The sequence below is a fragment of the Drosophila nasuta genome, chromosome 2R, assembly GCF_023558535.2.
Source record: "Drosophila nasuta strain 15112-1781.00 chromosome 2R, ASM2355853v1, whole genome shotgun sequence".
Lineage (NCBI taxonomy): Eukaryota > Metazoa > Arthropoda > Insecta > Diptera > Drosophilidae > Drosophila > Drosophila nasuta.
Window position 1 is genome coordinate 12,780,864 of NC_083456.1, and position 15,948 is coordinate 12,796,811.

Consider the following 15,948-nt stretch of genomic DNA (forward strand, 5'->3'; position numbering starts at 1 on the left):
GAAATTGACACTTACACAATGAAGTGCTTAAGCCAGAGTCATAAAATGTGGCAGATAGAACAACGAAGCTCTGATAACAGCAAATGATTTAAGACCACAGATAAACACAAACACATACACACACACACAAGGAGGCTGCAACATCAGGCAGACAAGATGCCACACAGTTGCCCAGTTGCCCTATGCCCAGCTGTGAGCTGTGTCCCTCATAAAACTTGCAGCAATTCCATGGTCTTTTATCGCCGCTTGTTAACGTTGGGAAAGTGTGTAAATTTACACACCAAAACACCGCAGGTGGAGTTTTCCCCATTTTGGTTTTACTTTCAATGATGAAAAGTTCTTGAAACCAATTCTTTAACCGTTCCCGCCGCTGGTTCCACAGCCAACATGTTCGACAACCGAAACGGTTATCGAACCAGAAGTTCGTTTAGTTATGTTTGCAGTTGCTGTTAGCAGTCTGTTAAACGAAGTGCTAAAGGCGAATTATTTCAGTAGTCTGCATTCAATCTTTATTATTATGAAATTAACAATTAAATGCAAATCTACAGCATTAATAACATATTTTTTTTCTTAATTTTATTTCGAAAGTGTGTATTGTTTGTTACAAGCAAAAAGTTTTTAGTTGTTTTTTCACAATTGTAATAAAAATAAATGTTTTAGTTCTTAAAAATTATAATTAAATGCTTTTGCTCAGTTCAAAGTTTGCATCGCAAACTTTTTGAAACACTTTAAACTCAACTCCGCTGTTAAAAACTTAACAACAGCAAGCGGTTGCGTTGCGCTTCAAACATGTTCGTTCGCAACACGACAAGCGATCGCGCTTGTTGAAGTGTGATTTGTTGCAACCGTTAGTCGGCAACCGCTTGCCAAGCTAAACAGACGTGCAGACGGGTCGTGAGATTGTGTCGCTGATTGCCAAACGGGGTCTACGATTTATGAATGAGCGTCGCGCAGCGTGAGACAGACATTCAATTCCCATAAAAAAAAACCAAAAGCAGCAAACGCAGCTGACGACGAGAACGTAAACGTGAACGAAATTACAAAACAAAATCGAGAAAAATACTTATTATATACGATAAACAACAAGACCCACATACAAACAAATACACACAAACACAGAATAACAAAACACACTAAACGAAACGATAGCCGAGGGTAAAAGTTTATTAAGAAAGAAAACGTTTGTTTTGCTCCAGCAACAACAACAACAAGTCGAAAAAACGAGCACGGAAATTGCAATTGCAAAGAAAACAAACGTTTCGATTGTCAAAGACGCGGCAAATATTCGCGGTTTTATTTTTTTCGGCTTTGCATTTCACACACACACATATTACCCCGCTCTCTCTCTCTCTCTATCACCACATATTGGTTGTTGCATTTGTGTAGTATTTCGTGTGCATAACAAACCAGGAAAAAGTTACAGCACAAATACGAATATAAAGCTAAATAGTGCGTAAAAATCTGTTTTCTGTGCGATTCGCTTCGATTCGGTTGCGTTGTGTGTGTGGGGGAGTAAGTGGTAGTGTATCTGTGCGAGGTGCGTATGCGGGAGCGTGTGCGTGTGTGAGAGTGTTAGTGCGCTGAATAGAATGAGAAGCGCGGAGAGCGCCTCGCGTGTGTTTTTGTTGCTGCTTTAGATTACCAAATTCTCGCACGAAAAAACATGTCGAAATTGAAATTGAAATTAAATTGTTGAAAACGAGCGCTAAGCAACCACAACAACAACAACAACGACAGCAGCAATTTTGTAAGTGCGTGAAAAGTGAAAAGTGTTATCGGAAAAACACACATTCGTGGCCAAAATAAATCAGTAATCAAATTGAGTGAATTTCAAATCAAGAATAATACATATTTTGTATTTTTGTGCAACGAAACTTGAGTTTCTTATTGAGATAAAACGACCGCCTCTCTTTCGCTGCTCTATCGTTCAACTCTAACTGCCGCTCTCGCTCTCTCGCATTAAAGGTAAGTGCAACTAACAGAATAAGAAGAAGAAGAAGAAGAAGGAGAAGCAGAAGAGGAGCTTATCATTAGCCGTGGGTAAACATTAGCTTATCTCTATGACTCTTCCATCGCACTCTCGCAGTCGCTCTTGCTTTGTGTGTGGCAGCCACATCTGCAGTTGCCAAAGTTAATACCAGATATTTCCTAGAACGCGACGTCAGCGTTAGTTGTTGTCGCTATGTTTGCAGTTACTTTCACTCCAAAAAACAAAAACAAAAAACACAAATTAACAAAAGAAAAAATAAATAAATAAAAAACAGAAACGCAGAAGTGGAAGAAGAAGAAGCTGAAGCCACACAGACTCTGCTCAAACCGGCATATGCCACACAAGCACAACACACACACATACAGACGCACACACACACATGTACTGTGTGCTATCAGTATCGCAATTGCCTGCGCCTGGGTCTCGCTATGGGCTTGAGTTGGGTCTGGGAATCAGTGTTGCCGGTTTAGCTATTTACCCGATAAGTCTGGCTATTTTCAAAAGCCTGACAATTTAGAAGATACTGTAAACTATATTGTCGATAAATGCAGCTACATTTAATTGCAAGTCTAAGATAAAGCTGGGTGTGAAATTTTCGTACAATTTTTTGACAATTGTGAGCGCTCCTGTTATGATGGTTATTTCTGAAAATCAATTAGTTGTGTTTTTTTGTACCAATATCACTTAAATTCTATACTGTATTGTCCGTCTCACATAAGATATTTTGTATCTTCATAGTAGTTTTACTTTATGTAAAATAAAATAATATAATACAAATTCATTAGTTTTTTTTTAAGAATTTTTAATCGTAACTCATAAAAGAATTGTTTTGTTTTTAAAAAAAGAGAAGTAGAAGAATTGTTAAAACATTTAAAATTTTTTTTGTTTAAGTATTTGATTTAAGAAAGCTATTTAGTTTTTAGCTATATTTTCTTACTTCGCCACAACTTAATGCTTGGAGTTGACAACACTGATGGGAATGGGTCGGTCTCTAGTCTGGCTCTGGTCGGGTGGTTGTCTCTCCTTTTTTAGTCAGACAGACCCAGACCGCTTTATCTTGTCAGCTGTGCTGTGATGTGTGTGGTGAGCGGTGTGGTTTCGTCTCTCAACTTCAAAATGATATAGTGATAACCTATATTATACAAGTACTACAACTGTTAGTTAGTCTCCCCCGCTCTGTAGTATTTAACTGTCTGCCTTCTAGTTGTTTCATCAGTCACACGCAATCCAAATCGCACTTCACACTTATCTGCAGTTCATTTTCTTCGCTTAATCATAATCACATCGGGCGAACATATTGATATATCGCTCAATGTTTTATTTGTTTTCTTGGCTTTATGTTTCGACTTGTTGATCTGCTGGAATTCATGGAAATTTTCAGACTTTATTTTAGTTCTGTTGATGGAATGAACTCAAAACTCAAAACTCAAAACACAAAACACAAAACACCACACAATACTTTAATGAGTTGCGGTTCTCTGTGATTTTGCATTGAAAGATTTCCGGTTCCATTCATTCGATTCCATTATGCGTCATTACCCCGTCTCTCGTAGCTGCTGCAAAAGGGAGATTGTTTTTTATTCTTTTTTTATTCCGATAAATAGGAATATTATGACGATATGGTTAGTTTATAGAGTGTGGCGTGGTTTGCCCATTTTACAACATAAAAACCTGCTCGATAAAAGTGTGTGTATAAACTGGTTTTTCGCCTTTTTTGTTTGTGTTGTGTTTAGACAACATATTCCACATATGTTTGTAGTACAATATAAATAAGCCTATAAAGAAACACTTGTGCGTGATGCGAAGTGTTTAATACAACGGCAAACTCGAGTAAATATAGCTGAAACAATACGCTCGATATTAATACTCAGTACGGTATCTGATGCCACATCCCCTAATTCCCGCTAATTAGTACTTGTTGTAGTAGATCTGTATGGGATTTGGGATTTTAATTAGTTAGCTTTAAGAATGGCTTCTGATGTTCTGCATTTTGGTATTCTTGTGAGTCGCTGCCGTCTTAATGCTGCCATATATCAGAGTCAGGTTCATCAATTTCATATGTGATAAATGTCGTACAAGAATTTACATAAATACCTTCTACAGCTGCCGAATGAACAACTTGACTTGACAAAATGATTTGTATGCCGTCGCCGTCGACGTCGACGTTGTCGTCGTTGTTGTCGTTGTTGTCGTTGTCATCAACGGGGAACGACACTGAGCGCCACCCTGAACTTACAAGCAACACACACACACAGCCATAGATACAGATACAGACACAGAGACATACATATGTAGAGATGCAACAAAATTCTATCCAAAAACAGCAACTAATTCCAAACAATGTAAAGTATTATTTATTTTTAACTGAGGTCATCAGCGACGTCGCCGTCGCCGTCGACGTCATCATCATCGTTGTTTTCGTTCTCGGCGATTACAACGTTGCTCTCCCATTTTCCAGCTCACATCTCCGCGCTCTTCTCTGATGGTCTCAGATTCGTGTTGTTCTTATTTCAAGTTAATGTGCTCGTGTTACTCTTGTTGTTGCTGTTGTGGCTGTTTTTCAGCTGTTGAACTCGAACTCTCACCAAATTATGCCACACAACACAACGACGTCGGCGGCTGCTGCTGCTGCTGCCCTGAGCATCGAATAGACCCAGACCCAGACCCAGTGTTATCGTCAGAGTCATAGCTATAGTGCCAGTGCCCAGTGGCGTTGTGTGGTGCCCCAGCGACAGCCACAGCCACAGCAATAGCAACAGCAACAGCAACAACACCATCAAACAGCCCTGGCTGGGGCTGTGGCCGGGGCCAACAAACATTATTTCAAATACTATTTATGCTTGACTTTTGCGCCTCAATGACTTTTGAATTGCCTTGCCTTTGGCTGCCAGTTTTTACACACACACACACACACATACTGTGCACGCACACACACATATGTTTCATTCTCTTTTATTTTTGTTGTTGTTGGTTGTGCCACAGGCAAAACGCACATATGTTGCCTCAAATTGCAAGCAGATGCATTTTCGAGTATTGGAATTTTCCTTTTAGAAGAGAGCCCAATAACTGATAATTTGTCACCAGCTGTTCATAAAATTATGAATAATTTTAGAATAGGCTTTTAAAACAATTGAAAAATATGTAAAATACATTAAAAAGTAAGCACATAAATTACATTTTTAATATTCCAATGGTTAACTTAGTGTTTCAATACTTCTAACTGTACTCCTTCAATTATATTTGAATTTCATATATATTAAAAGTGTTGCAATATAATGAATTATTTAAATGATTACTCAACAGTTCTATGTACACTTTATAAAAATTAGTTTTTAGCTGAAATACATAAATATGCAAACTAACTTAATAAATAGCTGGAAAATTCTAATATGTAGATTATTAAAGTATTAGGATGCACACTTTTTATACTTCTTGGCGTCTAATTTAATTCTATAAATTGTATTTTAATATGTGTTGCAATACGATTCATTTGAGTGTTTACTCGATTATTTTATCATGTAAATTTTGTATAAATGTGTTTCTTACTAAACGAAATAAATATCAAAAAATGTACGTAAAATTAAAAATTTTGGAGTCAATCTCTAAAACAATCTCATTTTACTTTTTGGCTTTTAAAGTCGAATTCCATAAATTGTATTTAAATATGTGTTGCAATATTATTCATATAAATAATTTTATCAGCAGTTCTATGCAAAGTTGTTAACAAAGAAATATGCGGGTTTTTTATAAAATTATACGATACTTTGATTTAAACGAATGTTAATAATTTTGTGAACTTTTAAAATATTATATTCAAACTCGTTTCGATTCGATTTCATTATAAGGCTATTTGATAATTGTCAGAAAATAAAATGTCAATGTTATACAAATCCAGCAGTCTGACAAGTTCTTGTTTAAAGGCTTAACATTCTTTGATTGATGTTGGATTATCTGCCATCTTATATAAGAAATCGATGCCAGCTAAAGATCGAAAAGTATCTACTCCTATCATTTGTCAATCCTCCCAAACAAATATTCAGTTTTATAAATCCTCTCTCCAAAAAGGAAAACAAACCAGTCTGGCAGTATATTTTCTTTGGGACTTTCTTAAAAAAAAAAACGAAACGAAACCTAACTCAATTCATTGGCTGCATTGTTGTTTTGCGTCCTCTTGAAAATCTCTTCTCGATCTCAATACTGCGCACACATTAAACACACATTAACCTGCATTTAATTTGTCAATATTAGCTCGTCAACGAGAGAAATAGCGGGGACCCTTGGGTCGGAGGTAACACAAAACAAAATATGGTTTGATCGGTTCTCAGGCCACACTTTTCATTTCTTTCAGAGTCTTTTTCGAGCATTGGAAAGTGAGGCAAGCAACAACAACAATAACTACAGCAATAACTCTGCACGACACACGACTGGGCGACTGACTAGTTGACTAACTGACTGACTGACTGAATGAATGACAGACACAGCATGTCTAGTCGACTGAATGGCCAAATGGCTAAATGGCCTGGGTCTCTGTGTGTTGACCTTTTCACAGCTGGAATCATCTTTCACATGCACAAGACAACGTACGGTTCTGTTTACGGTCTGAGATACTCTACGCTCTGGTCTAGTCTGGGGTCTAGTCTGTGGTTTTTTTTTTCGTTGGGAATTGGGGACTGGGGACTGTTGTGGACTGAGTACTGAGTCTCCTCTTGCAGTGATCTGTGATCTGTTCGTACATTGCCGGTCCATTGCTCGTGCGCTTGTCAATTTCTGTCAGTTGCTTGTCAAAAAATTTGTTTGCCTCGAAAATGTGCAGTAAAAATCAAGCCAAAACAAAAAGCGAGGGGGAAACAAGTAAGAAATAAAAACTACAAACACGATTTTCATGTACTACAAAAATAGCAAAAGCAAAAGCGCAACCAGCACACCAAAAAAAGTGATTGACGAACTGACTGCATGATGGACTTACTGACTGACTGACTGATCCATGTAGAAATTTGTATTGTAATATACCCTGAGAGCCCTGCATAATTAACCTTTTGCCATGCTATGCATATTTGCCATACCTTCATGTCGATATGATATTCACTCACCTGTCCAGCTGTCTGTCCGTCTGTCTGTCTGTGTGTCCGACTGTTTGTTTACAGCGTAATTTGTTTATATTCCGCAAGTTGAATGTGAAAACGCAAACAAATCACAACAACCGTGCTACGCAATCGCATAGCGTCAAATGCTGACTAATAGCTGTTGTCCCCTTCCCCCTTCTATCCCTTCCAAATAAGGGCTGCTCTCTCTGACACGTAAGCCAGTCCCTATATAGAGGGCGGCTCTACCCAATAACTGACACGTATCTCGTTTGTTGTTTAGGTGTCAGACGGTTATTGCGTGCCCTTTGCGTTGAGGGGGCGTCAGAATGTCGCCAATTATGTCTGTTGAAAATATGAAAATTAGCATATTTAATGCGCGTTTTTATTCACCACAAATTTGTCATTTAATAAAAATGATTTTTACTTTTTTGGCGTCGATTTTGTTGTTGTTGGATATTTTTGGCATTTTTAGTTCACGCTTCGCTTTGCAGCCGAGTCGAGCTAATCACAAGGCGTTCAATTGCTGGCAATTTTCGTTTATAATTAAGTGCAATTAATTTTGCATAAAAGCGGAAATGAAAAATCTCTGTCGCGCTCGCTGAGAGCATTCATTGATAATGGCATGCAAAAAAAAAAAAAAGCGAAAAAGAAGAAAAAAACATTTCTTAATGATAGACATTCACTTTTTATGGGCGAGCGAGGTGTGTGTCTTAATGGAGTGAAATTTTGTCGTAATTGAGCGCGACGAGCTTTGAGCTTTGGGTGCGCATTTGATGAATCTTGAGAGTGAATTTTGCCACACGGTTTGTTTTTGTTGTTGTTGTTTTGTTTTGTTTTTGGCAAAAACAAAGACAACAACACAATCTTGTTGATATGCTCCAGCGAAGCAGTTCGCTGCTGCCGTTGCATTTGTTATGCAAATCAAGTGCCGTATACATAGCCATGGTATGTAAAGTTATGTACAATACATACATACATACGTGTATACATAAGCTAAGAAACCAAAACGACGTCAGAGTCTCAGAGTCTCAGTCTCAGAGCCAGTCTGTGGAGCCGGACTAGAGACCAGACCAGGCACAAAATTGAAATCAACTGAAACTGCGAACTGGTTGTGTAGGCAGCACACGTACAAGGTCTTCAAATATGGCTTTTTTTTCTGTTGTTGTTGTTGTTTTCTAAGCATTTTTCTTCTACATATTAAACGTGTGTTGTATTTTAGACGCTATAATAGCATTAATTTACCATACGATTTCATATTTATGGCCATTGTACGCTCAACTGCAATTCGCTTCTTTTTTCAATTTGTGCAGTTGCCCCACTGTGTTTGTATGTGTGTGTGTGTGTGTGTGTGTGTGTGTGGGAGGTTTGTTGTTGACTTGATTTTTAATTAAGTATGTTTTTGTGGTTCGATTGTTAGTTTTTTTCCCATTTCCTTAACAATAATTGTAAAACTCTTTATTGCATTTTTTGCTTCTATTTTTTTGTTTACGATTTTTATTTTATAGGGTTGGCGTGTGAATCAGCTTTCGTGTTTAGCGGCTGATAATTGGCAATGCACACACATTCAATAACATACATATGTATGTCGAAGTATTTGCCATTTACAGTAGATATAGATAAGCTTGCTGCGCTGCGCAATGTCGTGGCTATTTCCTACGGGACGTATGATTAATGCGTTGCGCTGGCGTCTATCCAAAAATTGGCATGAAAACTGATGATCCATCTTTATCGATTGCAACTAGATAGCTACATATATTTATTTGCCTAAACATACGTAATAGATCATTGTCAAACACGAAATGTTTGATTAGCACTAGATATAAATGTAATTTCTGTATAAAATGATGAATCTACTATTTATTTTTTGCGTAGCATTTCAGTATTTCAGCATTTCAACTTTGTAAAACTCTTTCAAATGCATTAAACTAATGATAAACTTTCAATACAAATTAGAAATTCTTAGAAGTGCATTCGAACAAAAATAACTATTTCTATTTTTTAGAATTTTTGAAGTTCTTGATAAGAATGGAAATAATAATTTTGTACATACAGTATTTATGATTTCTGAAAATGTTGGGATTAGATAGAAAATGTAAAAACTTTTATTTGGTAAAAAACGCTTACTTAGCTGCTTGACTGATAATCTGGTAAATTTTAAAAATTTTAGAATTTAGTACTATAGAGCTTTCAATATATTTTAGTGTTTTTGTTTTATATTACTTTGGTATAATTTTAGAATATGGTTTTATTGAAAATGAGTAAAGGGTATCTCACATTCACACAGTCTTATTTATTATACTAGATTTCAATTATCATAAAAGCGATTTCAATTCACAATCATTTTGTTTTATGTACAAGTTTAGTTCGTATACTTTTCCATATCTTTGAAATGTTTTGAACTACTAATATAGATAATTTCATTCTAATATAAAGAAATTTACAATTTGGTAACTTAGCCAAATTCATTAAAATACATTCATAAAATAACATTTTTTATGTTTGATTAAAACTAGATAAAAATATAATTTCATATAAAATGTTAAATTTACAATTACTTTTATTTTGTAGAATTTTCAGTTAGGTAACTTTACGGCAAACTTAAAATGCTTTCAACTAATAACAACTATTTTTATTTGCAGGTACGTGCAATCGGTTATTCCTTATAAAAATTTACAAAATGCGAATCGTAAGTATTATGCGATCTATATTTTGAGTGTAGCCACACATGTGCATTAAGAGACAACAACAAACAATAAACATGAAAAATAAAAAAATTTCGAAACGTGCATTTTTCGCCAAATTGCTATCAACAGCAGCAGCAACGACAACAGCAACTGTGATGTGTGTAGCGCCAGAAAGACCCCGAGATATATTTTGCGACTGTCTGCCAATTGTAATAGTATGAGAAGAATAAGCGAATATCGCGACACTTTGCCACTGATGACGTCATGGCAGCGCTGCCCCAAATAAAATATATCTAGATTGCATATTAATTAGCATATCGTCGTTCGTCGGGTGACTCGAGGAATCATCGTGAATACAAACACAAACACACACAGTGCAGTGTGTTCATTTGTTCTTGGACTTTGTCGCCCCGTTGCAGTTTCGTGAATTAGTCATTGACTGAGTCAAGCGACAAAAGAGCAGCAGAGGAGAGAGCAAGAGAATCGCACATTTTGGCTTTTACTTTGATGTTTTTTGTTTTGCACGTTTTTATTGCTGGCTGCATTTCCTTTTGGACCCTGTTGACTCGAGAGAAGTCCATTAGCCATGTTTTAGCAGGCAGTCAATAAACCGACTGCCTGACTGACTGCCATTTTGGGGTCGACTGTTTTATGTGTGTGTGTGTGTGTGTGTTGTTGTTGTCTGTGGTCGTTCGATTCTTCGTTCGCAGTTCTCAGATATCTCTCTTGAATGAATGAGTTCATCGGCGTCAACGTCAGCGTCAGCGTTTTGCCATTTTAGCCGGCTGTGTTTTGTTTAACCAAATAATAAAACACGCGGCCAGTCATTGTGTGTGTGTGTTGAGTGCGTGGGGTGTCCAACTGTTGGGTTAGTCATCGTCAACGCCATCGCCATCGCCCATCAGTGACAGCAGCAGCCAAAAGCAATAACAACAGCAACTGCAGCAGCAGCAGCAGCAGCAGCATCAGCACGATCGCTGCTTACGAGGAAACGCAGTTGCAGAGAGTTGATTGCACTTTGTCAGCGTTGGATTGATAAGCCCACTGTTTAGTTTCTTCAGTGCATCAGCAGCCCAGTCCAGCAGCAGATAGACAAGTCAATGCAGATAACAAATGATAGATAGAGCGAGAGAGAAAGAAGAGATCTCAGAAAACATTTTGAATTTGATTTATGGCATGTAAATTTATGGAAATTTACTGCAGCCCAAGCATGCTTCTATACGTAAACAGAACCAAGTTGAGTTGAGTTCGAGTTGAGTCGAGCTCATGACTTGATAAAGTGTAATACAAGCCAATAGTTTATTATAAAGTGCAAGTGTATGCGTTGGTGTCTGTGTCTGTGTGTGTCTGTGTGAGCAATTGCAGCGCATTCCAATTTTATTATATCATGTGCTCGCAACATTATCGCATATGGTGCGGCTGCTACACATTATCGCCTTGCTGCTTGCCACTTGCCGCATTGCCGCCTTGCCGCCTTGCTTTGCAATTCTAGTCGGTATGTAAAAACAAGTTGTAGAACAAGTTTCGAGACGCCTTTTTAGAGTCACCCCCTCTCTCATCAGAGTACAGCATTATATTGTATGAGTGTATGCTGCGAGTACCCGTAATATTCACATTCACAGCGAGACTCAGAAGAGACCAAGTCTTAATTACCCAACATTTATTTGTGTTTCTATTCAAATTTTTTAACAACATTTTTTTCTCTGTACTTTTTGCCTGCGGCGCTAATGAACTCGCCGTCGTCTTGTTAATAATTATAAAAAAAAAAAAGGTTTTTTCAATTGTTGTTGTTTTGTTTTTGCGGCTGCTGTGGCTGCTTTTAACGCGTTCAACTGGCTTTTGAATTGATTTCGGCAATTAAAGGCCTCTAAATGAAATTGAAAACGCTGAAAGCTACTCATGCAAAAAAAAACACGGATAACAAAACCGACAAAAAATACTATAAAGCAAAAAAAACAACTGAAAATAAATTCAAGTTATTATAAATATTTTTGTGAGAGACACTCGAGCGTTTTGATTGATGGGCGTTCAAGCAGCGTCAGCAATTGTTATACAAAAATATTATTAAAACCACAAGCAGCAAAAAAAAAAAGAAACATGAAATAAAAATAAAAATTATGACTTTGACCGTCAGTCAAGATATGCTGTAATCTAAAGAAATTTTAATTTTCGTCGACTTTTTGGCAAGCAAAGTTTTTTATCTTTAATTGGTTTTTTGCTTAAATTTAAATACTTTAAGTATTATGAGTGCTTGGCATTAAAAGATGAACCTATGTAATATAATTTTGAATTAATTTGGAATATTAGAATTTTACTTTTAAATGCATTTTTCAATGAATTTTCGTGCACGCACTTAAATGCACATTTGCTAAGTGTATTTATTGGCACAGTTTGATATTGAGTATAGCTCAAGTATTCTTCATATATAGTCATGTAGTTATATAACACATAATAACATTTTCAAGTAATGCATACCACTTTAATTACAATTTATAATGCATTTTCCAATAAGTTTTATTTTATGCATTTAAATGCATTTATGACAATTGCATTTACTGGCAGAGTTTAATATTGAGTATAGTTCAAGTATTCTTTATATATAGTCATATATATAATAATGTATACCAACTTTAATTTCAATTTATAATGCATTTTCCAATTTGCGTTTAAATGCAGTTTTGCCAATTGCATTTACTGGCTGAATTTTATCATGATTATAGCCATCTGTAAGCATATATAAATAAATATATATTTTATAACACAATTTTTGATTAATGAATTTCATTGTATGCGCTTAAATGCCTTTATACCAATTGTACTTAAGTTTCAACATGATTACACCTCGACTATTCCCCTTCTCTAGACATATTTACAGGGTATGCGCGTAAAAACCACATTCGTATTTATGCTGTTCATTGTGAGCGTTGTTGTTGGCTGCACACGTGCGTGGCTTAAAGAGTTTTGGACCTCTTATCACACTGGCCAAGCTCCATTCATTAGGTGGCTGATAAACAATTTTCAGTTCTTTTTTCGTTTTTCTCTGTCGATTATCTACAATATATATGTGAAATGTGTGAGTGTGTTTGGTATGGTTTCACATAGATAGCATTTGGTTTGCTTTGTTTTACGTTTTTCCTTTTTATTTGTTGTTGTTGTTGCTGTTGTGTTGTGTTTTATTTTATCGCTTGATAAAAAAGAAAAAAACAAAAAAAAAAACTGGCGTTATGTATATGCGACTTAATTAGTTTGCTCTGCCTACGTGGGCGCAGTGGAGCTGTTGTCGTCAAGACCGGATCTCTTGGATCTCTTCTATCGCAAGTCGGTTGGACACCACAAGTCGAGCAAGCGAAGAAGTAGAAGAAATTAATTAGAGACGCCGTAGCAGTGATAAGTAAATACAACAGAAAAAATAAATAAAAACGAAAACGAAAAACAAATGCTGCAGTCTGAATTTCGCTTTTTTAGCTGCTACAGATAGAACTTTCTTCTGATTAGCTGATGGGTGCGAGAGTAGAAAACAGAAACCGAAATTCCATTATGAGATGATCCGATGATCATCTAGGGAGGCCTATGAGAAATTAGTTTGGTGTCTCTTGAAATTAGCTTTAATTTTTCTGTGTACAAATTTGTTGCTGTTGCAACCTTGAACAATTGCCAAATTTTGCCAGATTAGTAATTGTTGGTGTCGGTTTTTGTATTCGTTGAAGACGCCATAAATTTATAGTTTAGACCAGAGCGACTAATAGAAGGCGTCTTGTTGATTTCTGACATTAAAAATAACAAACAACAAATAATCAACATTTCTATATATTATTCATCTGTCTTCATTTGATTCGTTTGTTTGTCTGTTCGTCTATTTGCTGTTGTTTTTTTGTGGCACGGTCAGGAGCATCGTACAAATTATATTGAGTCGAAGAAAAGGCTACAAAAGTCGTCGTTTATAAATGCCTCAATAAATTGGTTAAGGTCGAATCGGACATAAATCTATTGGGGCAAACGAAACGTGGCAAGTAGAATCGACTATGTGTGTGTGTGTCTGTGTGATTATGGCACGTAGCAGCAGATATCTATATACCAAATAATGTATCTTTAAAGACTTTTATCGCTGTGTAGAATATATAGAAAATGATATAGATGCCCCCTAAGATACTTTCTTGTCCGCATTGTATAAAATAAAATGTATATTTATCTCTATGAGCTAACTTTGATGACTTTTCTTTGTGTTTGCGTTTTATGAATGGATTTATTGAACGCCGCAATAGTATCTACGAAACGGATGTGTGTGTACCTAGTATCTATAAAGTTGATTAGAGATTATGCATTCTTTGCGTGCCTTTTGTGACGTCAGCGCTTGTCAGTTGCGTTATTTACAACAGGCCAGGTCATAAATTCTGTTGGAAGTTGTCTTGATTATTTATAAGCAGAAATATGATTTACAGCCCTTGGCTGGCGACTATGCAAATGCATTACATTTATATAGTATAGTAAAAGCATATATGCATTTCTGTATTTACATATTTTGCATGCCGACAAGTCAATCACCACATGACGCTGATTAATTTAATCGTGGCCACTGAGGACAAACGACTCTCGACTCGCGGCTCTCTGTTGTTGACTGGTTGGAAAATAATAAAAAAAGATTGTGCCCCGCACAAGGGAAATTATTTGCGCTTGGCTCATTATAGAATTTATAATTAAATGCAATTTTTTACAACTAGCAGCGAGAGGAGCACTGACCAGCGCACAACACACACATACACACAAACACACACACAGACACTCAGCTATATCAAATCAAATAACCGCAATTGTAATTATATTTTACAAAATGCGCTCGATACGCTCTGTTTGAAATAAACAACGAAAACAAATGATTAGATGCGAATACGTAGTTGTTGTTTTTTTTTTCGCTGCTTATAGCAATGAGTAAATAACAAACAACAACACACGAGTGTGTGTGTGTGTGTGTGTGTGTGGACAGCGTAACAAACGCGTTTGCTGATAGAGACAGAGACGATGGACGCACTGGCCGCCTGAGTGACCATTACAAATGTTCACTTAGCCCGGACCATAGATACCGCCAGTAATCGAGCGAGTGAGCGAGAGCGAGCGACAGACAGAGCGACCGTCAGATCGCTTCGTTGCAGCACTGAAGCCAATCATCCCCCGCCTTCCCTCGCTCTCCTTTTCGCAGCGGAAATTCCGCATCGTCTGCCGCACTTCGCATTCGCGCAACTTCAGCAGTTTGCAGTTCTCCTTTTATTTTTTTTTTGGTGTCGTTGTTGATTATTTCTACAAAAGCCACTAATGGATTTTGATATGCACAACACACAGCAGCTCACACACACACACACTCATGTATATGGCACGCATATTTCTATTAAGATGATGTGCCTTTGGTCAGTGGCCACTCTCTCAACTCTCCGTTTTAAGTTGCTACTTTTTTATGCCAGCCTCGTGGCTACTTGCGGCATGTGGCAAGTAGCAAGCGGCAAGCAGCAGCGCGGAGTGCCAGATAAAGTTCTTGCGCATTTTTTCGAGAAAGTGCAATCGTTAGAATGCGAAATGTGGAGAGTGTGGATTAGAAAAAGTTTGAGCTTAAGTATACATAGTGAAAAAATTACTTTCTAAAGTCAAAAATTTATTTTGGAAGCTTTTTGAACTAATAAAATTTATTTTAAACTAGAATTTCCGTTTGAAAAATGTTTGTTCTTACAGTTTTTGTATAAGATTATAACAATTTCTTTTTTAAGATTCAAATCTTTAATTTTTAATCTGCATAGAGTAAAGAAATAACGTTATAAAAATCGTAAACTTAAGAATTCAAAATTTAAAAATTTTTAAAACAAAATTTGGAAATTTAATCATCATTTTAAGGTTGGAAAATCTTTTCTTATGATAAGAAAACAAAATATATATTTTTTATTTTAAACAAAGTAAATTTAGAAACGTTTGATTTTGATTTGAGATTTTACGTTTTGAATTTAATTTTGACAGGTTTGCATGTTTTGAAATAAGAGTATATATTTCAACTTAAAGAATTGCACATTTAAAATTATTTCAAAATTTAGATGTTGAATGAAGATGAAGAATTTTTCATATGAGCTAACTTTTAAAATCATATCGTCATATAAAGGTTTCTAAGCATGTTTTTTTCTGTGTATAGAAAATGAATTGAGAAGAGTGGAGA

The 15,948-nt window shown here is 36.3% G+C and overlaps 1 protein-coding gene across 2 annotated transcripts in view; it reads left to right on the forward strand.

The window, feature by feature from the left end:
• The first annotated feature begins 860 nt into the window (after positions 1-860).
• The window catches only part of LOC132783926 (rho GTPase-activating protein 7), a 96,012-nt gene continuing 80,924 nt past the window's right edge, over positions 861-15,948 (forward strand). For both annotated transcript variants that reach the window (XM_060789238.1, XM_060789239.1), the window contains exon 1: positions 861-1,965. The gene's annotated coding sequence lies outside the window, so the exon portion shown is untranslated. The remainder of the gene's footprint in view (positions 1,966-15,948) is intronic.